Source organism: Globicephala melas, chromosome 15 (genome assembly GCF_963455315.2).
Source record: "Globicephala melas chromosome 15, mGloMel1.2, whole genome shotgun sequence".
NCBI lineage: Eukaryota > Metazoa > Chordata > Mammalia > Artiodactyla > Delphinidae > Globicephala > Globicephala melas.
Window position 1 is genome coordinate 2,460,388 of NC_083328.1, and position 26,396 is coordinate 2,486,783.

A 26,396-nucleotide genomic window follows, 5' to 3' on the forward strand; every position below is an offset into this window, starting at 1 on the left:
GATTACATGCATGCTCCAGTTGACTTCAAAAATTTATGTTTTAAACACAATTTTACTCAAAGCTTTCTGTGTACTTAGTGATTTATTAATAAGTTTAACTTTTGTTAAATAGGTTACTTTACATATAAATACTACAGTGCATTAAGGAAGAGTTAAGAATTGTTACTCCACATATCTGACAATTTAAAGTGGTGTTCCTTTTAAGCAGTCAATTGAAGGAAGTTCAATAAAGGAATAATAACAGAAAAGAAGCAAATACCATAGATGTGGGTCCATCTTATAATTTGTTTTTGCTGGTAATTTTGGCCTATTTTGTGATGGACTTTTTTTTTTTTTTCTCTTTGAAGACCTAGAGTTAGAAACTATGCATGCTGGACTTCCCTGGTGGCGCAGTGGTTGAGAGTCTGCCTGCCGATGCAGGGGACACGGGTTCGTGCCCCGGTCTGGGAGGATCCCACATGCCGCGGAGCGGCTGGGCCCGTGAGCCATGGCCGCTGAGCCTGCACGTCCGGAGCCTGTGCTCCGCAACGGGAGAGGCCACAGCAGTGAGAGGCCCGCGTACCACAAAAAGAAAAGAAAGAAACTACGCATGCTGTGCTACTCACCTTACCAGGAGAGAACCAGCATGATGGAGAGAAGATTAGGAAATCACGTTTTCAAAGACTCATTTAATGAAGATTAGTATGTTAATTTGATTTTTCTTTTATCAAGGATCTGTAAGAGAATTTGCACTTTGTTCCCCTTGATTTTGGTGTATGAGGTGGAATTTTTACTCAAGTCCTCTTTTTGTTAGTTTTGTTGAGGGATGAATGGCCTGGCTGTGCCACCTTGCACTTACCTTGAGGATGTTTGCTTAGCCATGAGTGCCACCCAGTTCTCTTGGAGAGGGTGGTGTGCCGTAACTAGAGCTACCATTTATTGAAGATCACATGTTTCCCCATTTTAATTCTTACAACAACAAAAGTATTTCCATTTCATAGATGTCGAGTAGCTTATCCAAGGTCATTTTTTCCAGTCAAGTGACCAAGCTGGGATTCCATCCTAAGTCAGCTGACCCAACACAGATGGTCCTCCCCATGAGGTGTGACTTGCTACCATCAGCAACCCAAACTGACTGCTTTGGGGTTCTGAATTGCAACACCTTCTGGGTGGTAGTTCTGGCAGCAGAGTAGATGGGAATCAAGCACATCCTGGTGGAGCCTCCCATTGCTTCCATGTTGACCCTTGGCAAACTCAGATACAGGTTAGAATTGACCCATTTCATAGCACTGATTATTTTATGTTCTCTTGTTTCATAGCTGATTTTTCTGGAGTAAAGAAGATGGGCTAAAATTATAGATCAATTTTTGAAGGCTTTTCCTAACTGTTAAGTCTCCACTTGGATCCCACTGATAAGATAGGAAGTTATATCCCAAAGAATAAAATACCAAATTATATAATTCTTACTCTGATCAGTTAATTGCAATCTATTTGGCTTCATGTGAATTAAAGATTTCTAACTTATAATCAGTTTATTTTTGTGATTCTTAATATTTTTATAAAAGACTCTGTATTATTATTGACATAAATATTTTGTTTTTCTCACTATTTTATGGAAGACAATGACTGGGAGAAGACCAAAACAGATTACATTAAGAATCTTTTCCAGTTTGAGTTACAATTCCACGTATTTTGACACTTACTAAGGGGGATACTATTCAAAGAGGGACTCAAGGGTAACTGATCTCTGTGCTATTCTACATGCTCCCCACCCTCACCCTTGTCTGTCTTCTGTAGGTGTTTTCTGACTAGTTCTCTGTTTGTTCCCTCCCCTCCCTTAACCTCCCCTCTCTCTATATTCATTCTCTGCGGACCTCATGCTTTCTCATGGATTTATGGTGATTACTCCCAAACATAGATTTCTAGGCTGTCTCCCCTATATTTACTTGTTAACCACAACATTGTGTAGCTAAACTGACAGAGTTTTCTCTCCACTAGAAATATGAAAAAAGGACTGTTGCTCTTGGCTAAATGTTAGCTTTGGAAATTAGGTCTGAATTTTGTTTCAGGTCGTAAATGAGCTTAGCATCATGTGGCTTGCACACTAAGTTATTTTAAAGAGTTAGTCCCGAAGGAATTATAGATGGCGGAGTAGAAGGACATGCTCTCACTCTCTCTTGCGAGAGCACTGGAATCACAACTAACGGCTGAAGAGTCATCGACAGGAAGACACTGGAGCTCACCCCACATCCAAAGACAAAGGAGAAGCCACAGTGAAATGGTAGGAGAGGTGCAATCACAATAAAATCAAATCCCATAACTGTTGGGTGGGTGACTCACAGACTGGAGAACACTTATACCACAGAAGTCCACCCACTGGAGTGAAGGTTCTGATCCCCACGTCAGGTTTCCCAACCTGGGGGTCTGGCAACAGGAGGAGGAATTCCTAGAGAATCAGACTTTGAAGGCTAGCGGGGTTTGATTACAGGACTTCGACAGGACTAGGGGAAACAGAGACTCCACTGTTAGAGGACACACACAAAGCAGTGTGTGCATTGGGACCCAGGGGAAGGAGCAGTGACCCCAGGGGAGACTGAACCAGACCTACCTGCTAGTGTTGGAGGGTCTCCTGCAGAGGCGGGGCGTGGCTGTGTCTCACCGTGAGGACGAGGACACTGGCAACAGAAGTTCTGGGAAGTACTCCTTGGCTTGAGCCCTCCCAGAGTCCGCCATTAGCCCCAGCAAAGAGCCCGGGTAGGCTCCAGTGTTGGGTCACCTCAGGCCAAACAACCAACAGGAAGGGAACCCAGCCCCACCCATCAGCAGACAAGTGGATTAAAGTTTTACAGAGCTCTGCCCACCAGAGCAACAGCCAGCTCTACCCACCACCAGTCCCTCCCATCAGGAAACTTCCACAAGCCTCTTAGGTAGCCTCATCCACCAGAGGGTAGACAGCAGAAGCAAGAAGAACAACAATCCTGCAGCCTGTGGAACAAAAAACACATTAACAGAAAGAGAGACACGATGAAAAGGCAGAGGGCTATGTACCAGATGAAGGAACAAGATAAAACCCCAGAAAAACAACTAAATGAAGTGGAGATAGGAAACCTTCCAGAAAAGGGATTCAGAATAATATAGGGAAGATGATCCAGGACCTCGGAAAAAGAATGGAGGCAAAGATTGAGAAGATGCAAGAAATATTTAACAAAGACCTAGAAGAATTAAAGAACAAACAAACAGAGATGAACAATACAATAACTGAAATGAAAACTACACTAGAAGGAATCAATAGCAGAATAACTGAGGCAGAAGAATGGATAAGTGACCTGGAAGACAGAATGGTGGAATTCACTGCTGCGGAACAGAATAAAGAAAAAAGAATGAAAAGAAATGAAGGCAGCCTAAGAGACCTCTGGGACAACATTAAACACAACAACATTCACGTTATAGGGGTCCCAGAAGGAGAAGAGAGAGAGAAAGGACCCGAGAAAATATTTGAAGAGATTATAGTTGAAAACTTCCCTAACATGGGAAAGGAAATAGCCACCCAAGTCCAGGAAGCACAGAGAGTCCCATGCAGGATAAACCCAAGGAGAAACATGCTGAGACACATAGTAATCAGATTGGCAAAAAGTAAAGACAAAGAAAAATTATTGAAAGCAGCAAGGGAAAAACGACAAATATCATATAAGTGAACTCCCATAAGGTTAAGAGCTGATTTCTCAGCAGAAACTCTACAAGCCAGAAAGGAGGGCATGACATATTTAAAGTGATGAAAGGGAAGAACCTCCAACCAAGATTACTGTAAGATTACTCTACCCGGCAAGGATCTCATTCAAATTCAATGGAGAAATCAAAAGCTTTACAGACAAGCAAAAGCTAAGAGAATTCAGCACCACCAAACCAGCTCTACAACAAATGCTAAAGGAACTTCTCTAAGTGGGAAATACAAAAGAAGAAAAGGACCTACAAAAACAAACACATAATAATTAAGAAAATGGTCATAGGAGCATACATATCAATAATTACCTTAAATGTGAATGGATTAAATGCTCCAACCAAAAGACACAGGCTTGCTGAATGGATACAAAAACAAGACCCATATATATGCTGTCTACGAGAGACCCACTTCAGACCTAGGGACACATTCAGACTGAAAGTGAGGGGATGAAAAAATATTCCATGCAAATGGAAATCAAAAGAAAGCTGGAGTAGCAATTCTCATCAGATAAAATAAACTGTAAAATAAAGAATGTTACAAGAGACAAGGAAGGACACTACATAATGATCAAGGGATCAATCCAAGAAGAAGATGTAACAATTATAAATATATATGCAGCCAACATAGGAGCACCTCAATACATAAGGCAACTGCTAACAGCCATAAAAGGGGAAATTGGCAGTAACACAATAATAGTGGGGGATGTTAACACCTCACTTACACCGATGGACAGATCATCCAGACAGAAAATTAATAAGGAAACACAAGCTTTAAATGACACAATACACCAGATAGATTTAATTGATATTTATAGGACATTCCATCCCAAAACAGGAAATTACACTTTCTTCTCAAGTGCGCATGGAATATTCTCCAGGATAGATCACATCCTGGGTCACAAATCATGCCTCAGTAAATTTAAGAAAATTGAAATCATATCAAGCATCTTTTCTGACCACCACAATGCTATGAAATTAGAAATCAGTTATAGGGAAAAAAACGTTAAAAACACAAATACATGGTGGCTAAACTATACGTTACTAAATAACCAAGAGATCACTGAAGAAATCAAAGAGGAAGTCAAAAAATACCTAGAGACAAATGACAATGAAAACACGAAGATCCAAAACCTGTGGGATGCAGCAGAAGCAGTTCTAAGAGGGAAGTTTATAGCTATACAAGCCTACCTCAAGAAACAAGAAAAATCTCAAACAATCTAACCTTACACCTAAAGGAACTAGAGAAAGAAGAAGAAACAAAACCCAAAGTTAGCAGAAGGAAAGAAATCATAAAGATCAGAGCAGAAATAAATGAAATAGAAACAAAGAAAACAATAGCAAAGATCAATAATAAAACTAAAAGCTGGTTTTTTGAGAAGATAAACAAAATTGATAAACCATTAGCCAGACTCATCAAGAAAAAGAGGGAGAGGACTCAAATCAATAAAATTAGAAATGGAAAAAGAGAAGTTATAACAAGACACTGCAGAAATACAAAGCATCGTAAGAGACTACTACAAGCAACTCTATGCCAATAAAATGGATAACCTGGAAGAAATGGACAAATTCTTAGAAAGGTATAACCTTCCAAGAGTGAACCAGGAAGAAATAGAAAATATGAACAGACCAATCACAAGTAATGAAATTGAAACTGTGATTAACAATCTTCCAACAAACAAAAGTCCAGGACCAGATGGCTTCACAGGTGAATTCTATCAAACATTTAGAGAAGAGCTAACACCCATCCTTCTCAAAGTCTTCCAAAAAATTGCAGAAGGAACACTCCCAAACTCATTCTATGAGGCCACCATCACCCTGATACCAAAACCAGACAAAGATGCTACAAAAAAAGAAAATTACAGACCAATATCACTGATGAATATAGATGTAAAAATTCTCAACAAAATACTAGCAAACAGAATCCAACAGCACATTAAAAGGATCATACACCATGATCAAGTGAGATTTATTCCCGGGATGCAAGGATTCTTCAGTATATGCAAATCAAGCAATGTGATACACCATATTAACAAATTGAAGAATAAAAACCATAGGATCATCTCAGTAGATGCAGAAAAAGCTTTTGACAAAATTTAACACTGATTTATGATAAAAATTCTCCAGAAAGTGGGCATAGAGGGAACCTACCTCAACATAATAAAGGCCATAGAGGACAAACCCACAGCAAACATCATCTTCAATGTTAAAAAAACTGAAAGCATTTCTGTAAGATCAGGAACAAGACAAGGATGTCCACTCTCACCACTATTGTTCAGCATAGTTTTGGAAGTTCTAGCCATGGCAATCAGAGAAGAAAAAGAAAAGGAATAGAAATTGGAAAAGAAAAAAGAAAACTGTCACTGCAGATGACATGATAGTATACATAGAGAATCCTAAGGATGCCACCTGAAAACCACTAGAGCTAATCAATGAATTTGGTAAAGTTGCAGGGTACAAAATTAATACACAGAAATCTGTTGCATTCCTATACACTAATGATGAAAAATCTGAAAGAGAAATTAAGGAAACACTCCCACTTACCATTGCAACAAAAAGAATAAAATACCTAGGAATAATCCCACCTAGGGAGACAAAAGACCTGTATGCAGAAAACTGTAAGACACTGATGAAAGAAATTAAAGATGATTCAAACAGATGGAGAGAAATACCATGTTCTTGGATTGGAAGAATCAACATTGTGAAAATGACTATACTACCCAAAACAATCTACAGATTCAATGCAACCCCTATCAAACTACCAATGGCATTTTTCACAGATCTAGAACCAAATGTCTTAAAATTTGTATGGAGGCACAAAAGACCCCAAATAGCCAAAGCAGTCTTGGGGGAAAACAACGGAGCTGTAGGAATCAGACTCCCTGAGTTCACACTATACTACAAAGCTACAGTAATCAAGACAGTATGGTACTGGCACAAAAACAGAAATATAGATCAGTGGAACAGGAGAGAAAGCCCAGAGATAAACCCACGCACATATGGTCACGTAATCTATGACAGGGGATGCAAGGATATACAATGGAGAAAAGACAGTCTCTTCAGTAAGTGGTGCTGGGAAAACTGGACAGCTACATGTAAAAAAATGAAATTAGGGCTTCCCTTGTGGCACAGTGGTTGAGAATCTGCCTGCTGATGCAGGGGACACATGTTCGAGCCTTGGTCTGGGAAGATCCCACATGCCGCAGAGCAACTAGGCTCGTGAGCCACAACTACTGAGCCTGTGCGTCTGGAGCCTGTGCTCTGCAACAAGAGAGGCCACGACAGTGAGAGACGTGTGCACCGTGATGAAGAGTGGCCCCCGCTTGCCACAACTAGAGAAAGCCCTCGCACAGAAATGAAGACCCAACACAGCCAAAAGTAAATAAATAAATTAATTCAAGTACCCTTAATTTAAAAAAAAAAGAAAAAGAATGAAATTAGAACACTCCCTAACTCTAAACACAAAAATAAACTCAAAATGAATTAGAGACCTAAATGTAAGACTGGACACTATAAAACTCTTAGAGGAAAACATAGGAAGAACACTGTTTGACATAAATCACAGCAAGATCTTTTTTGATCCACCACCTAGAGCAATGGAAATAAAAACAAAAATAAACAAATGGGACCTAATGAAACTTAAAAGCTTTTGCACAGCAAAGGAAACCATAAGAGAAACGATAACCCTCAGAATGGTAGAAAAGATTTGCATACGAATCACTGGACAAAGGACTAATCTCCAAAATACATAAACAGCTCATGCAGCTCAATGTTAGAAAAACAAACAACCCAATCAAAAAAGGGGCAGAAGACCTGAATAGACATTTCTCCAAAGAAGACATACAGATGGCCAAGAAGCACATGAAACCTGCTCAACATCACTAATTATTCGAGAAATGCAAATCAAAACTACAATGAGGTATCACCTCACACCAGTTAGAATGGGCATCATCAGAAAATCTACAAACAACAAATGCTGGAGAGGGTGTGGAGAAAAGGGAACCCTCTTGTACTGTTGGTGGGAATGTAAATTAATACAGCCACTATGGAGAACAGTATGGAGGTTCCTTAAAAAGTAAAAGTAGAATTACCATATGATCCAGCAATCCCACTACTGGGCATATACCCAGAGGAAACCATAATTAAAAAAGACACATGCACCCCAGTGTTCACTGCAGCACTATTTATAACAGCTAGGTCATGGAAGCAACCTAAATGCCCATTGACAGATGAATGGGTAACGATGTATACAATGGAATATTACTCAGCCATAAAAAGGAACGAAATTGGGTCATTTGTAGAGGCGTGGATGAATCTAGAGTCTGTCATATAGAGTGAAGTTAAGTCAGAAAGAGAAAAATATCGTATATTAACGCATATATGTGGAACCTAGAAAAATGGTAGAGATGAACCAGTTTGCAGGGCAGAAATTGAGACACAGATGTAGAGAACAAACGTATGGACACCAAGGGGGGAAAGCGGCAGGGGGCGTGGTGGTGTGATGAATTGGGAGATTGGGATTGACATGTATACACTAATATGTATAAAATGGATAACTAATCAGAACCTGCTGTATAAAAATATTAAATAAAATTCAGAAAATAAAAATAAAGTAAAAATAGAGTCAGTCCCATAATGGTTCCAAGTGATTACATCATTTTATTTTTTGTATAATATGGATTTTAATTGTAACACGAGCACTGAGGACACGTTTTACTCACGTTAAGTCATTTGATGAGTTGAAGTGAGGTGACATATGATGGATTCAGTGGAAGTTTAGATCAATTTGCATGTCAGTTGTATTTTATGGCTGACTTTAGAAAACTTTTTTAGATAGGATTTCTTGGTAAGTTAAAGGATTTAGGGGGATGATTATGAAATAATTGATTAAAAAGTATGCAATATTAGTTTTCACTGAACTTAAGCTTGTATGAGTTCAATTTAAAACCTAATTCAGTACATTTAAGGTTTTATATTTCCCTGAACTTCTTTTGAAGTATTAATTTTGTCATGCTTGTCATTCTAATCTAATGATGATTTAATGTTTGCAAACCTGAATAAATTTGTAGGCAAGGAGTTCTGTGGTTTTAATCAATGAAGATTAAAATTTGGCAACTGAGATGATAAAAAATGAAACTTTTTAAATAGAAAATGAAAATAATGATTATACTTTAGCAATTATTTTATTAATATTCTTGTCTGTGACCAACATAATATCTTTCTCTTCTTCTTATTGAGTAACATTTAGAAGGTGATTGAACCTTAAGCGAAGTAATTACTTCTAAATTGTGAAGAATATTTAAATTAGAACAGAATCTTTGTGCTCACATTCTTCCCCTTTCCCTGAAACCTGTCATCTAGAGTTGCAAATAAAAACCAGGAAAATGCTAGACTGCTTTAAAAAAGTCAGCTACCCTGCCCAGGAACCTGCACAGACAATAAAATTTTCTCTAAGGAAAGTATATCTTTACTTCATTATTACTTATTGATAAAAAAATGTAGAGCTTAGAATGTCTATTAGATCAGTTACATGAAAAAAGTCCTGGGTTAGATATCCAAGGGGCAGCAGCCCCTCTTCCAGGAGAATCCAGGAAGAGAATCCCCTCTTCCACAGCAATCCAAGAGAGCCCAGTGTGGTTTAACATTGCTTTTCTTTCTCAAAGATCTCATGACACTAAAAGACAATTAATACAATCCTTAAAAATGCATACAAGACATTTTATTGTAGTCCTTCACCTTTATTGCTCAGTGCCCTTCAGGGGTGAAAGGAGATATTCCAATGCAAAAAACAGATCTAAAAACCTAACTGAATAATAAGTAATGATTCTTTTAAAAAAAACTTCTAACGTTGTTATTTTTCAGAATTGAGAGGTGGCTTTGGAGGTGGAATAAAAGATGAATGTGACATTTTCAAGGCTAAAATTTGACTTTTTAAAAAGGATGATTTAGCATAAAAACACAAATGTTTAATAGTATATGAAAAGTAAAACTTAAAAAATATGGAAATTTATGAAACCTGAAGTTCCCTGTCAGATGTCAGCAGTTAAAATTAGATATGATTAATTCAAAAAGAGACATGTACCACAGTGTTCATTGCAGCACTGTTTACAATAGCCAGAACATGGAAGCAACCTAAATGTCCATCGATAGAAGAATATGGAATATTACTCAGATGGACTATTATAATGGAATATTACTCAGCCATAAAAAGAAACGAAATTGAGTTTTTTGTACTGAGGTGGATGGACCTAGAATCTGTCATACAGAGTGAAGTAAGTCAGAAAGAGAAAAACAAATATCATATGCTAACACATATATATGGAATCTAAAAAAAAAAAAAATGGTACTGATGAACCTAGTGGCAGGGCAAGAATAAAGACGTAAACATAGAGCATGGACTTGAGGACCCAGGTGGGGAGGGGGAAGCTGGGGTAAAGTAAGAGTAGCATTGACATATATACACTACCGAATGTAAAATAGATAGCTAGTGGGAAGCAGCAACATAGCACAGGGAGATGAGCTCCGTGCTTTGCGATGACCTAGAGACGTGTGATAGGGAGAGGGGGAGGGAGGCTCAAGAGAGAGGGGCGATATGGGGATATATGTATGCATATGACTGATTCACTTTGTTGTACAACAGAAACTAACACAGTATTGTGAAGCAATTATGCTCCAATAAAGATCTATTTTTTTAAAAAAGTAAAAATTGGATATGATTAAGCAGAACCAAAAATTATTCACATAGGTTTGAGAAGCTTTGCTGAATAGAAGCTTCATCTTTTGTAGTACTGGAAGTTACTAGTGAAGAAACCACATAGTTGACCCCTGAAAGAGGTAATGTGTTGACAGTTGAGAATACCCCCTTACAAATGTGTGAGAGACTTGACAGTTTTCTTTATCATCTCATTTGAAATATTGAAAACAATATTGATTGAAAACAATATTTCAATCCTGAAATATTGTTAGGGCAGGTGGAATTATTCTACATTTTACAGATGAAGAAATAGACTTCGCATAATTGTTATCCAAGGCTACATGGTCAGCATTTGTAACTAACCTTCCCTCCAGATCTTTTGAAAGCCTCCTTTTCCCCACAGTACTTTTAAGGTGCTGCATTGGATAGTCTTTTGATTCCTTTGATTTTATGCGTCATTAACACTAAGCCAAAAATTTGCTACTGAGATCTATGTGGCATTGTTATTTCATTTTCTCAATGAATAATCACTTCTGCCTGAAGCATGTAACGAGGGTTATCATTTTATAGTTATCTGTCTTCCAGCGAAATTGGATGCCTTCATTTAAAGACAGAAGATAGAATGTGCCACGTATTCTGAATAATTTCTCTTTCTTTAGTCATAGCATATTCTAGACCCTCAGGTTTCTATATGAAAGAAGCCTCTTAAATGTGTGTGTTTCCTTTTGTTGCTGAGTGTGTCCTTGCTGCCTGTGCCATCTGTACAATGTGGTCAGCTACAGAGATAGCGCCAGCCTCGTGAAATGTCTGTTGGGAAGGCTGCTAGCCCATATGTTGGTTTAGTGTCGTGATCAAGAGTCTGGCTCTGGAGCAGGCTGTGTCTGGGTTCCACTCCTAGCCTGTCATTTGGTTGGTGTGGGGCCTCTCATCTTCACTGCCAATGCTCATCTTTGATTTTTTTATTTCCCCCCTCAAATTCTTAATCTTCCTCTCCAAAGAATCTTCTCCTCTCCCCTCAGACAACCATCATATCCCTGTTCTGAAAAGTTTATTCTTCACTAATTCCCTCATTGGCGGCAGTCCTGTTTCCCCTTTGCAGTAATTGTTGAGCCTTTTGACTGTGTAGTTCATGGTAGTTTTCAGTTGAGCCTCAACTGGTTACATACAATATAGTGAACCCATTTTTTCAAAAGATAAATGATGTTAAATTTCCCCTGAGTAAACATTCCATCCAAAACATATGTCACTTTCTTGCTTAAAAAACGATAAAACTAATGTTTCTGCAGCCATGATTATACGTGAGGAACATGCAAGCTCTGGATCCAGCTTCCCACTAGAGACCACGATTACACTCCTTACAGACCTGTGGGGAAAGTCATGAACAATATCAGATCGTTTGGGGTGTAGTCAGTCTTTCCCAGGACTGACTCGGTGGACAGAAATCAGTTATGTGCCAAGATACGTAAGCGAAATCCAAAATTCCACATGTCAATACTCAAACTGAATCTGTACAGGAATGCTGCTGTGAGTCAGTGTGGCCAGGAATGTCCTGTGTTGGCTTAGTTACTACTTTCCAGTGGGGTAAAAAAAATGTTTATCCTCCTTTTAAATTTGTTTCTTAATGATCTGATACACTTTTGGATGAGTTATCAGAGTTTGCTTTATAGAACAGAAAAAAAATTTTTCATTCATACATTATTTTTATTATCATGACTTAAACCTATCAGTTTTGTGAGAAGAAGACCGTCAGAATGGCCAGCACAGCTCTAACTACATACATGAAGACCTCCTTCCCTACCAGAAGGCCCTTTTCTTATGCCAGAAGCATCTGAGGTGGATCAGAATGGGACATCAATTAAAATAACTCCTAAACCTATAGTGTACATTTTTTTAAGTTACAGCTCTATTGAGGTGTAATTGACATACAGCAATCTGAAAATATTTAAAGTATACAATTTGGTAAGTTTTGATATGTATACATCATGAAATCATCACCACAATCAAGGTGGTGAACATATATATCCCTCCCCTCAAGTTTCTTTGAGCTGAGTTGTAATCCCTCGAGCAGGTTCTTTGCACATTTCCCCATCATCAGACAATCACTGATCTGCTTTTAGTCACTGTAGTTTGCATTTTGTAGAGTTTTATTTAAAATGAAAGCATGTGGTATGTCTTCTAGCCTGATTGTTTTGAGATTCATCTCTTTTGTGTGTATCAACTGTTCATTTTTATTGCCGTGTAAATATTACGTTGTGTGGGTATACCACAATTTGTTTATCGGTTCATCTGTTGATGGATATTTGGAGTATTTCCAGGTCTGGGGTAGTACACATAAAGCTGGTATGAACATTTTTGTATAAGTGTTTGTTTGGACTTAGGTTTACATTTTTCTTGGGCAAGACATAGGAGTGGGTGGTGGGATCATATGATAAGTATACTTTTTAAGGACACTTTGCAAAGCCTAGTCTCTTCACATCCACGCCGCACTTCACATGTGCAGTCTGTTTAAGTTTAGCAATTGTAATAAACGTGCAGAGGTACCATTATGGTCTTAGTGTGAATTTCCTAATGACTAGTGATTTTGAGCATCTTTTCACGTGCTTGTTTGCCATACATATATCTTCTTTGGTGAAGAATCTTTTCAGATCCTTTGTCCAGTTGAAATTGGGTTGTTTGTTGAATTTTGGAAGTTCTTTGTTTATTTTGAAAGCAAGTATATCAGGTATGTACTTTGCAGAAATTTTTTTCCAACCTGCACCTTTTCATGTTCTTAATGTCTTTTGAGGAGTAGAAGTTTTTAATTTTGATGTGGTCCAGTTTTCCAGTTTGTCCTTTATAGATTGTGCTTTTGGTATCATATCTAAGAAACCTTTGTCTAACCCAAGATCACAGATATATTCTCCTAAGTTTTATTTTAGGATTTTTTTAGTTTTCGGCTTATGATCCATTTTGAATTAATTTTTGTATACAGTGTGAGGGATAGATCCTTCCTTCCTTCCTTCCTTCCTTCCTTCCTTCCTTCCTTCCTCCCTCCCTCCCTCCCTCCCTCCCTCCCTCCCTCCCTCCCTTCCTCCCTTCTTTCTGTCCTTCCATGGCTATCTTCGTGTTCCAGCACCATTTGTTGACAAGGCTCTCTTTTTCTCCACTGAATTGCCTTTGTACTTTCTGAAAACCATTTGTCCACGTGTGTATGGGCTGATTTTGGGACTCTCTGTTTTGTTCCATTGATCTATTTGTCTCTCTGTATACCAGTACTACAGTGTTTTGGTTACAGTAGTTTTACGATAATTCTTGAAGTTAGGTAGCGTTAGCCTTCTGGCTTTGTTCTTCTTTTGTACTCCTTTTCCAGAGTTGTTTTGGCTATTCCATATGAATTTTTAGAACCAGCTTGTCATTTTCTACCTAAAGTTCTGGTAGGATTTTGATTGAGATTACATTGAATTTATAAATCAGTTTGGGGAGGATTGATGTCTTAACAAATATTGAGCCTTTCAAATGATGAACAGGGTCTCTGGCTCTCTGAAATTTAAAACAGGTATCTGAGTTTAAAATGTAAAACACTCAGGATCACTGATCAGGAGACAAAGCAAAGGGATACCTTGGGTGCCTCATAGTTAGATTAAACAGAACATTGGGAATTGGTCTTTTTTCACCTTAGTTTTGTTCAGATATAATTGACATATAGCACTGTATAAGTTTAAGGTGCATAGTATAATGACTTGACTTACATCATGAAATGATTACCACAGTAAATTTAGTGAACATCTATCATTGCATATAGATAAAATTTAAATAATAGAAAAATATATATTTTTTCCTTTTGATGAGAACTCTTAGGATTTACTCTTAACAACTTTCATATGTAACATACAGTAGTGTTAATTATATTTATCATGTTGTACACTATATCCCTGGTACTTATTTATCTTATAACTGGAATTTCATACCTTTTTTTTTTTTTTTTGCGGTACGTGGGCTTCTCACTGCTGTGGCCTCTCCCATTGTGGAGCACAGGCTCGGGCCACGCAGGCCCAGTGGCCATGGCTCACAGGCCCAGCTGCTCCACGGCATGTGAGATCTTCCTGGACCGGAGCACGAACCCGTGTCCCCTACATCGGCAGGCGGACTCTCAACCACTGTGCCACCAGGGAAGCCCAGGAAGTTCATACCTTTTGACCACCTTCATCCAATTCCTCCTCCCCACCAGCTTCTGGTAACCACAGATCTGATCTCTTTTTCTATGAATTTGTTTGTTTGTTTTTTGAAGTATAATTGACCTACCTCACTATGTTAGTTCCTGGTACATAACGCAGTGATTTGACATCTCTGTACATTTCAAAATGATCACCATGATGAGTTACCACCTGTCACTATGCAGAGATATCACATAATTGACTGTGTTCCCCACGCTGTGCATTTCATCCCCATGACTCATTGATTTTATAACTGGAAGTTTGTACTTTTTAATCTCCCTCTCCTCTGGCAACCACTTGTTTGTTCTCTGTATCTGTGACTCTTTCTGTTTTGTTATGTTTGTTCATTTGTTTTATTTTTTTAGATTTCACATGTAAAGTGAAATCATATAGTATTAGTCTTTCTCTGATTTATTTCACTTAGCGTAATGACCTCTAGGTCCATCCGTGTTGTCACAAATGACAAAATTTTGTTCTTTTTTATGGCTGAGTAATATTCCATTCTTTATCCTTTCATCTCTTGATGGGCACTTAGGTTACTTCCATATCTTGGCTATTGTAAATAATGCTGTAGTGAACATGAGGGTGCAGATATCTTTTCAAATTAGTGTTTTCATTTTCTTTGGATAAATGCCAGGAATGGAATTGCTGGATCACATGGTAGTTCTGTTTTTAATTTTTTGAGGAATAGACATACTGTTTTCCATAGTGGCTGCACCAATTTACGTTCATTTATATTTACGTTCCCACCAACAGTGCATGATGGTTCCCTTTATCCACATCCTCACCAACACTTGTTATTTGTTGTCTTTTTGGTAATAGCTGCTCTGACAGGTATGAGGTGATATCTCATTGTGGTTTTGATTTATGTGGGAATTGGTCTTTTTGCTTGATTTGCTTGACCAATTCTCCACAGAATTTTCATTTAATACGAAATGTCTAAATATTTGCTGTCTTACTCAGTAGAAACCTCAAGCCCTCCACAAGCATCCTTGTCCCACAGATGCCAGTCACCCACACATAAATAGGTATATACTCAACTAGCCTGCTGATACCACACCAGATGGTGAGCGTTTTGGGTGAGACTAAGAGGGATTTAAGCCAGAGATCCAAGAATATTCAAATCCTCCCTTGATCAGCTACCTCTCTTGGGAATTTCCTGCAGGAAAGGCAAAGGAATACATGCAACAAAGATTAATTATTATTAATAAGAGCAACATAATTCTGGTTATGAAAGAAAGAGGTCAGATACCACAAGTATTTAGATAACCGTGCCTTTTATAGAATATAGCTTTTCATATTGGGGCTTCACATTTTTCTGAAGGAGTGTTGATTATAGTATGAGGCTAAGCTGTGACTCAGGTAGTGGGATTGTTTATCACCACCATAACTGGTACCCACAATCCTGCTTAGTCAGTTATATAAAGGTAACAAATGGAATGGTGACTGGTCGTTGCAAATTAACCACAAGTTCTTCAAGGACAGGTCAGAACCTGTCTGTTGTTGAATATGTGCCTATGCTGTCCTCTTACATGTAGAATACATCTCTTCGAACTAGAGTAGTGTTGTGGTTGAGGGCATGAAGTTGGCTTGCCTGGGTTCAAATTACCATTCTGCCTTTGTGCATTGGGGAGTCAGTTTCTCTATGCCTCTTTTCTTTAAAGGATACAGAAAATTGTAATCATAGAATGGAGAGTTTAAAAGTGAATATTTGGGTTTAGTGTGCTTGGTACATTTTGTGTTTTTAGCACAATATATTTTTTCAACTTTTTATCTTTCATTTTGTATGTTCTTGTTGCCACTGACTACCTGTGAAAATGTGAACTGCGTGTTCTGTGAACGGCTTTTGCTTTACTTTCTGTAAATTATTTGTTCTACTCACCCTGTCTCACCTGTTATATTCCCTCTTTCTTTTTTGATCTTTTCACCTCAGTCAGCCTTCTCTTTCACTTCAAAACTAATTTCTTCCAGGAAGCCTGCCCTCCCGCACCACAAATGACTTATAGATTAGAGTCTATGCTATTACGTAGCCACACGAACAACCTATCCATATCCAACCTGTAAAAATAAAAAGCCAAATGCTTTTTTCTACTCCAAAGCAAAGAGAAAAGTTTTAGGGTTCTATCCTTAACATGTAACGTAGAGCAAAATATTTTTTGTCCTATATAGTAATGCTGAGAGTATTTAATAAACATTGACAAAAAATTAACCATGTGGTAGTTTTCTGCCAATTAATAATTTATTTAGCTGCAGAATGAATTGTCAGTTTAAGAGCTAACAGTACTTATTTCTGACAATTTTAAAATAGGAATAAGACAAAATACTAAACAGAGGTAAGAGTAGCTTGAAACCCCTTGATGTCAAATATGTTAAATTTGAAATAGTTGAAGGCTAGAATCCAAATTCAGAAGTAATTAAGCAAAATAGTTGACAGATAGTCAGCCATGCTAATAAATTTGTATACCCTGAATATTTTCCAGCTGGCAAGTACCTGCACAGATGATGTGATCTGATTTTGTCACTAACTGCTTGTTGATGAAGGAGATAGGGACTAGTTCCAAAATCCGTAGTGCTGGATGAGTACCGAGCTTAAGTATTGCCCGTACAGCTCGCATGAGTAAGAGCCCTGATACTAGTGTGATTTGTGCTTACTTTCTTCCTCTGTGATCGTCAAGGGGAAAACTGAATTTGTTAAGTTCAGCTTTGAGTGACCTTGAAGATAGTAAATCTGTTTCTGTTTTTTGCTCAGCAAGCATAATGACTTTTATTTTTAGATTCTTCTTTTATAAATTTAGTGTCATCAGGCTAGGGGTATCACCATTGGAAGTTTAAAAGAAAGTGCAAACAGATAACGTCAAGTTCAATTAAAGCTAAGCAGAACATGATCTGCCAATATGACTTGAAGACCTGAATGCAATTAACATAAATAGTTTAATAACAAAAGAGCATTATTCATTATCTTCATATAGTGTGGCATTTACCTTTTTTTTTTTTTTTGCGATACGCGGGCCTCTCACTGTTATGGCCTCTCCCGTGGCGGAGCACAGGCTCCAGACGCGCAGGCTCGGCGGCCATGGCTCACGGGCCCAGCCGCTCCGCGGCACGTGGGATCTTCCCAGACTGGGGCACCGTGTCCCCTGCATCGGCAGGCGGACTCTCAATCACTGCGCCACCAGGGAAGCCTGGCATTTACTTTTAACACAGAAGAGAAATACTATTCGGATGGTGAGTGAAATTCCAAGCATGAACCAAAGGCTGTATTAGGTGTTTCACGTCAGGGCACGTACTCGCTAGCCATCATGAGCCCTTGCTTTGGGTATCATTCATCTGTTCTATCAGCCAGTGCTTATTGAGAGCTCACTAAACTAACTAAACTAAGTGCTGGGAATGCAGTAGTGAGCCAGAGGGTTCCGTATCTCTAAGCAGCTAATACTCTAGAGGGAGGTGGGCAAGTAATCACTCCAAAGATGCTAACTGTGGTGGGTGTTGTGAAGGGCTGGGACATTTTATTGTCATTGCTGCTGGAGGTCCAGAAAGGGTTTCTTGAGGATGGACCGCTTAAATTGCAATCTGAAGTGGACCAGGTGAAAAGGGAGGGAAGAGTGTGCAGGAGAGGAACAGCTCACGTGGAGTCCTGTGGTGGGAGAGAGCAGCCAATGCACTTAGTATCTGAGGCACTTAGAGAAGACCGGTGAAGCTCGGAGCAGAGAGCAGGTCAGGTACACATGGTTCTGGGGAGTTAGGTAAGGCCCTCAGCCTGCAGGGCCCAGAAAGCCAATTTCAGGAGATGTGTCTTTATGCTGTAATAAAGGCAAAGGGAATCCATTGGAAGGGTTAAGGAAAGGAGGGAAAATGATCAAACTTGAGTTTTGATAAAAATCTCTATGGCTGCAGCTGGAAAATGGATTGAAATGAGCCAAAGTAGACGTGGACTAGAGCAGTTAGGAAGCAATTACAGTTGTTCCGGCAATAAGCATGGAAGCCTGACAAGAAGCAAAAAGATTCAGGAGATGCCGTTGTGCAGCCTTCCCACCCGTGTCCTCCGTCTCCCTAATAGGCTGCTGTAGCGCTTTCACCTCTGCAGAAATCTTTACCCTGCGCTGCTATTCTCCTACGTACTTTCTCCCCTGGAAAGGACAACTTGGTCTAGTTCTGCCCTGTTTATAAGATGGAGATGATTGATATCTCCTGGGCCCAGGCCCCAGCTCTTTGCTTTTTTCCTTGGGTGGACTCTGTCTGTCTCTGCAGTAGAGGAGTCCTCCAGTATTTATGCTTGTCTGCCAGCGAGTTTTGCTTGTTCGACGTCTCCACGTGGATGTCTCCCCGAGCTCTCCAGCTTCACGTGTGCTTAGTGCCCCTTTGATTTTCCTTTTCCCAAACTGGTTTCTCTACCTCCTCCTCACCTTTTCTCTCTTACTCATTTGTTTTTTTTCTTACTCATTTTTGTATTCCTGTGTTTAGGGTAATACATATTCATTGACTGAGTGGCTGAATTCAACATATAATTTCAGTAGTAGGTAGTTCTAAGAAGAGGGAAGGCTCTTTCCTTACTCCATCCAAGAATAAGAAAACCCCATTCATTTTACCAGAAAACTGTAGTTTTCCAAAGTTCTTTTAAAAGTGTGCCACTCAGAACTGGGCACACTCTTATTGTCCCCTGCTCTCCTTGGATAATCCCACTTCCTTGCTCCCCTCCCTAGCTGTGTATATCTCTATTCTACAGTCAGTTGTTAGATTGCTGTCCTTGATGGATATTCTATTTTCGATAGGCCAGTATCCAGCTTGATTGGGGGGAGGTGCCTTATGTAAAGCAACGATCCCCATTTGCACAGATGACTCATTGAGGGGAGGCTGGAGCTTGTTACTGCTGAATGGTGAGGAAAGTCTTTTGTCTTCTCTGAGACCACCCCAGAGGGATGGGAGGAATGGTACCACGGTACAGGGCAACAGTGGCAATGTAGGCAGCCCACTTGGCTTCTGCTTACAGGAATGTGGTTTGTGGGGTTTTTTTTTCCTGAGGTATTTTGCCAGAGTAGAGTGGTTATTGTCTAAAGGTTTTCTGTCTTGTTAGGTTGTGTCCTTCCTTGTGCTTTGGTTATTAGAGATAAGATTTTCTTGGAGACTTTTCTAGGTTACCATCTTCAGCGTCTGATCTGGGATGAGGAGAAAAGAAAACCAAAAGAATATACTGCTGTGTCATTCTTTGGGTCCTGGGGTCCCTAGCCAATCTTACTTGTTCTTTCCACCTTTCTGAGACTTTTATGATTGTTTTCTATATTAGGTTCAGAGTTTTTAGCTGCACTTAGCAGGAGGAATAGGGAAAAGTATGTGTACTCCATCTTGGTTTGGAGCTGAAGTCAGGAAGCTTTCCTTAATTATATTTCTTTTAAATAAAGTTTGCACATTAAATCAGAATATACTCTTAGGGTAAAGGAATGTTCAGCCAGTTTAACTTATACATGTTTTATGCATATTTGTGCGTATTTTGTTTTGTTTTTGGAATTTTTAATAGCCTCGGTATAAATCTGAAATTTTGCTAATAATCACAGTATCGGTTACTATAATTCATGGTGCACCTGCTATGTGCTTGACATGCTGTGTGCTATCTCTAATCTTCTCTAGACCTCCGTGCATTAGGTTGTATTATCTCTGTTTTGTGCATGAAGAGCTGAGGCTCATGGAAGTAGATTAACTTAGCCGAGGTCACAAAATGAAGAAATGGTTGCATTAGGTACAGACCAAAGTTTGTCTAATTCTAAAATATTTGCCCATTGCCTTTATCATACAGTTGCAGAAAATTGGATTAAAATCTTAGAGTTAGCAAAATTTCCACTAGCCTTCCTCCCCCTCGAAATTAAAATTACTTTCTCAGTGCTTTGTTTGACTTACAATTAAAGTAGGATTTAAAAAGGGGTAAAAAAGAGAGTATGAGTGAGAACAACCAACTTTCAGAAACTTTATCAAGTTAAATATTTTGGATCCACTCAAACTCTATCAAGTCTCTGTTTTTAATTTTCTCTAGTAGATTCCTGACATTGTATTGTAAAATAGCATTTGTAGAACAAGTTAACAATGACTTTAAGCAATACCTGTTTTCAAACAAGATTAAACCGTATTTGAACTCAGTCCTTGAGGAATAAATAATATTAAATCAGTGGCACTGTGTAGGATTAGGTTAATATCCCAGGGTATTGTTTAAGCTACAAGTACAATATTTTTGGATGTTAAACTCTACCGTCAAGTGCATTTGCTTATGAGATTATTGCTTTACCATGAATTTATTCTCTTCAATTTCTTTTTCAGACTTACGAAAAGTCTCTATGTGGCTCATCTTTTTAGAGACCATGTAATCAGTAGAACAGCTTTCAAGAAAAAGGTTGAGAAAAAGATGAATTTCTTGAAGGGACAGTTAATGAAGTGATGTGAAATATGAATAAATCTGGTGTGCTGGGTTTTAGGTCCCTTTTTTGTGCAAGTGACAGGTTACAGAGCTCTGAACTTGAAATCTTATTTAAATCTTAGAGGATGGAGATAGACTCAATCTCATTTTAAAAGTGTTCTCAGCACGTTTGTAATTCACTATTAGTTATATCTGTTTTAAAATATTAAATATTATACATTAAACTACATTAGAGGAAACAATTTTTATATTTAGTATTTTCTTTAATTACAAGAGTGAAATAATTGTAACATTTGAAGCGATTAACATATAATGAAGGAAAAGTTACTTTTCCCCAGCAGCCTCCTCTTCACCCTCTCTCCTTCTCCCCAACTAATGTTAACATTGGAGGGTTTTTCTTTCCGTATCTTTCTCCATGTTCAAGTACACACACACACATACTTACTTTCATACACCCATATACACTTCAAATGTATTAGACTTCATTAATAGTAATGTGTGATCCATAAATGGGATCATTCTGTATACATGAGGCTTCAGATTGCCTTTTTCATCTCCTTCTTCCAGGACAATAGATATACATCAAAGTTATTTAAAATTAACTACAGTATATAGTGTCTGTAGTATGGATGGCCGGTTTATGCAGTCATTCCCTATTGTTGGACATTTCAGTAGTTTCCTGTGAGATTTTCATTTTTGCTTTAAGTGACATTTTCTGACTGTTCGTCATGTTGAACATCTCCAGCATTTTTTATTGGCCACTTTAGTTTGGTCTTCTGTGAATTTCCTCTATGTTATTTGCCTATTTTTACATTGAGTTGTCTTTTTCTTTTCAGTTTGTGGGAGTGCTTTCTGTATCAGGTATTAACTCTTTGATCATTTATTTTGGAAGTATTTTTTACCAGTCTATAAATTTTTGAAGTGGTTTGTTATTATTTTGCTATAGAATAAATACAAAAAATACGTTATAACAGTTATCTATCTGTATTGTGGAGAGTTTCCTGTCTTCCCTAGTTCTACAGATATGCTCCTAAATTCTCCTAGTCTGAACGTTACTGTCTTATTTTTTTGATATGGAAATCTTTAAGTCATCTGGAATTTACTTTTTTTTTAAAAAAATTTATTTTTGGCTGTATTGGGTCTTTGTTGCTGCGTGCAGGCTTTCTCTAGTTGTGGCGAGCGGGGGCTACTCTTGTTGCGGTGCATGGGCTTCTCATTGCCGTGGCTTCTCTTGTTGTGGAGCACAGGCTCTAGGCACACAAGCTTCAGTAGTTGTGGCATGCAGGCTTCAGTAGTTGTGGCTCGTGGACTCTAGAGCGCAGGCTTAGTATCTGTGGCGCACGGGCTTAGTTGCTTCACGGCATGTGGGGTCTTCCCGGGCCAGGGCTCGAACCCATGTGCCCTGCATTGGCAGGCGGATTCTTAACCACTGTGCCACCAGGGAAGTCCTGGAATTTACTTTTATGTATGGTGAGATACAAGGGCCAACCTTTGCCTTTTTCTTGATAGCTAGTCATTTATTATGCTAATGGCTTTTACTAAATAAACCATCCTTTCCCCCTCTAAATTTAAATGCCATCAGTATTCTTTTAAAATACTTAAATGATTACATTTCTTCTCCAGCTTAACCCATTTTCAAAAAGGTAATGACTTTTTAAAAGCAGGATTTAGTAAATTGGAAAGGTTATTTCTCTGTGCTCAAATGTCAAATGCTACCTGATAACTCTTTATTGTTGCTGACTAAAATTGCAAGCACAAGAAGGATTACTGCTGTGAACAAATCTACTAATCAGGATGTAACTTAACAATTTAAAGACCCTGGGTAACAAAGGGAAAATTTGAGGTATTCGTTCAGTGCCTCTACAAAAGCAGTAACATAGAAGCACTGTAAAGAGAATAATTTATTAAATATAAGAATGAAATCTCTTTTTTTCTTTTCACACATACACAGAGAAGTTAGGTTCACGGAAGCCTTTCTCTTCTGTCATGGCGTAAGCTGCGTAGGGATGGCTCTCCAAGAAAGACGGTTGCGGTTTGGGCTCGGGGCACCTCAAAGCTGCTGCTCCAGAGGGTTCTGAAGGCAAACCCTCTACCCCCAGTTCTATTTGGGCTCATCTGCACAGAGAGGTCAAATCTGGGCATCTGTTACTTTCATTCATTGTGGAAATAAGTCCTTGGGCTTAGTGCTACAACATCATGCTTTCTAAAATCTTCCTGCTGAGGAATGCTGATTGGATTTATCCACCATCATACAAGGAATGAAAGAGAGGCAAAGGTGACTTCAGTATCTCTAATCAGGAGGCAGCAGCAAGAATCATATCAATTACAGATTTGAGAAGATTTGGTTATATATTACATTATTGTGATAGATCATCTTTAATTAGAAGTAGACTGTTGAAGTCTGTTCAGAACACTTTATGAACAGCTTAACTATCTGACAGTAAGGACCTAAGTAAATAGAATACACTATGTTCCTAGATGGAACGGTATGTAAGTATTAAATATTATATTTTTGATGAATATTTATAGTTGATAAATATTCTCACAATATTATTTTTCATGATGAATTAGTATCTACAGTAGGTATCCAGCATTTAAGCTCAAAAGATACCAAGTAGCAAAGAGACTTGTGTGACTAATTTGTTCATTTTCATTTACTAAATAAAACTGACTGAAATGGAATAGTCAGAAAGGTAAGAAAATAGGAGGAGAGCAGTTTTGTGGAAGCCGAAGGAGGAGAAAGTTTTCTAAGGGGAAGCAGTAGTTAGTGTGGTCAGTTGGCTCAGAGAGTTCACGTCAGCTCAGTCCTTAAAGGTGTCTGTTGGATTTGGCAACAAAGAGGTTATCAGTGGTGTAGGCCAGACCAGGTTCCTGAAGTGGCACTGAAAGGTGGTAGCTTAAAGGGACTGAATAGAGGATGGGAGACGAAGTGGAGACAAATGTACTAGTATTTTATTTCAGTAGGTTGGCTATAAGAAAAGTGGACAATACAATAGCTAGAAGGAGATGATGTAGGGCTGAGGGAGGGGTGTGTGTGTGTGTGTGTGTGTGTGTGAGAGAGAGAGAGAGAGAGAGAGAGAGAGAGAGAAAGATGAACAAGACTTGAGCAATGTCCTAAGTTTCGGGAATAGAGAGTGAAAATAAAGGAGATGACGGAGGTAACTGACACAAGGTCCCTAAAGACATGAGGGAGCATGGAGCTCTATTAAAAAATAGGGGCCCCTTTCCCACTGTGTCTGCAGAGACAGTTGAAAAGATGAGCATGTAAGGTGCAGGCAAGTTTGAGTCAGAGGCGAAGTAGGCAGGAGGAAGAATGAAGACGGCTGCATTTTCTTTTGTGAATTAAGAGATGCCATCTGAGGACAGAGAGAGGAGAGATGGAGGGCTTGGGGACTCTGGGTCAGGGAGGGGAGCTGCCTAGCAAACGTGCCTCAGCACAAGATCCGTCTCCTCGGTCCTGTTGATGTATTGACGTGGAATCGGAATTAAGTAGATTTAATTTAATTTCCATTATCTTTCACTGCATAAGATGTTTGCTAATGAGAATTTATATTTAATGTAGGACTGAGTAATTTACTGAAATTTAAGCTAAAGTAAATATTTGATGAACAAAACACATAAAATTAAATAGTTCCATCAGAGTTCAGGAACTCTGCTCTACCTGGTTACTTTGCGTTTTCCAATATTAACAGTTTTTCTCTCTAACTATGAACCAACTGTATATGGCCAGTCAAACCAGTGCAGTAGGGAAGAAACTTGGGGCAGTATATGAAGACATTGCTTTGGGCAGTTGCCAAGAAAATGGGCCCCAAGCAGGGGTGTTAACACAGTGTATAGGTGTCTCTGCTTATGAGCTGTGAATAATATTGATTTTTTCATATATAGTAAAAATAATTTGTTCAAAACTCATTACCATTAGTAAACTGGTGTCTTAGAACCAGGAACAGAGGACTAAACTTTTTATTGAGTTAAACTGTGTAAATTTGTCAAGGGTCATTGAAATGGACTCACATGATTAAAATTAATTGTTACAGACATTTTTATATCTTATCTGTTTAACATATTTGGGGCCTTTGTCATGTCAGCTTTCTTTAGAACAGGTAGAATGTCATCTAAGCTCTTCAGAATAAGTAGTTACTTTCCTAAGGATTCTAGAATGATGTTGCCATCTCAGATTCTTAGATGCTGGCTGTACATTGCTTTTGCTAGGCATCTGGTTTCTTTCTGCCACTTTTTAGAAGCAGGTGATTGATACTAGAAACTGGCAGGTTGGGAGTTATGTACCTACATATCAATAACATAGATTTATTAATTCATTTTGACTCATAGGGAAGTTCTTACAGTAAACATCCCTGGAATAAAGTTAACCTTGTGATTGTTGTATCAAAAGTAAAAAGCAAGAAAGTTATTTGGAAAATGCATTAATAACAGAACAAAACATTTACTACTAAAATGTCACATTAAGAAAACTCTTAATTTTGTATATATTTGCTTCAATACTTAGAGCTCATAATGCTGTCTTGCAAATATTAAAATAATGAAAATATTTGCTAACCTGCTGTGTTATATTAGAGAAACACTTCCTACAGTATTGTCCTATTTATGGTGACATTTAGAATTCAAAGGAATACATGTAGTTATGTGAATTATCCTTCTTGTGGGAATTTCCCTTTCTTCATCCATCACCCTGTTAGAACTTCCCATTGTTTACTTTTTCCAAAAGTCTTGTAAGGTTTCTGATGAATCAGATTTCTGTTGCTGTTCCTGCTGAGATATCCCTTCCTTCTCTCCCTGTTTTTGTTTTCCGGCTATTTCTGTTTTTTCCCAGCACAGAGCACGTTTCATTGTGAAGCCCTTATTGATGTCAGTTGCCTCATTCAACCATGAGAAAACTACACGCGACTGTTATTTTTAATGCCACCACTCCCTTTGTCCCAGCATTGCTTCCTCAGCTCCATCCTGACCCCATGATAGAACTGACCCTGCGTCACTGCCCCTCTGTCCACATCCTACTACTGGTGTCTGGAACTGTGGCAGAGCTTAGACCCAGTGTACTCTGCCCACTTCTTCCAAACTTGCTGAAGCCCCTGTACCAGTGCCTGAGTAGGGTGAGTGCCTTGGTGCTGTGGGAGTCCTCTTCCCTAGTACTTAGGACAGTGGCTCTGAAACTTGACTATGCATGCGATTTGCTGGCATGTAAAGAATGCAGATCCCTGTTCCCCACAGTCAGAGATCCTGATTCAGTAGCTGTGATAGGCTGAAAAATGTCCCCCTGCAAGATATCCCACATCAGATCCCCAGAATCTGTGAATTTTACCTTATTTGGAAAAAGGGTTTTTGCAAATGTGAATAAATTCAGGATCTAGAGATGAGGAGATCACTCTGGATTATGTAGGTGGGCCCTAAATGCCAT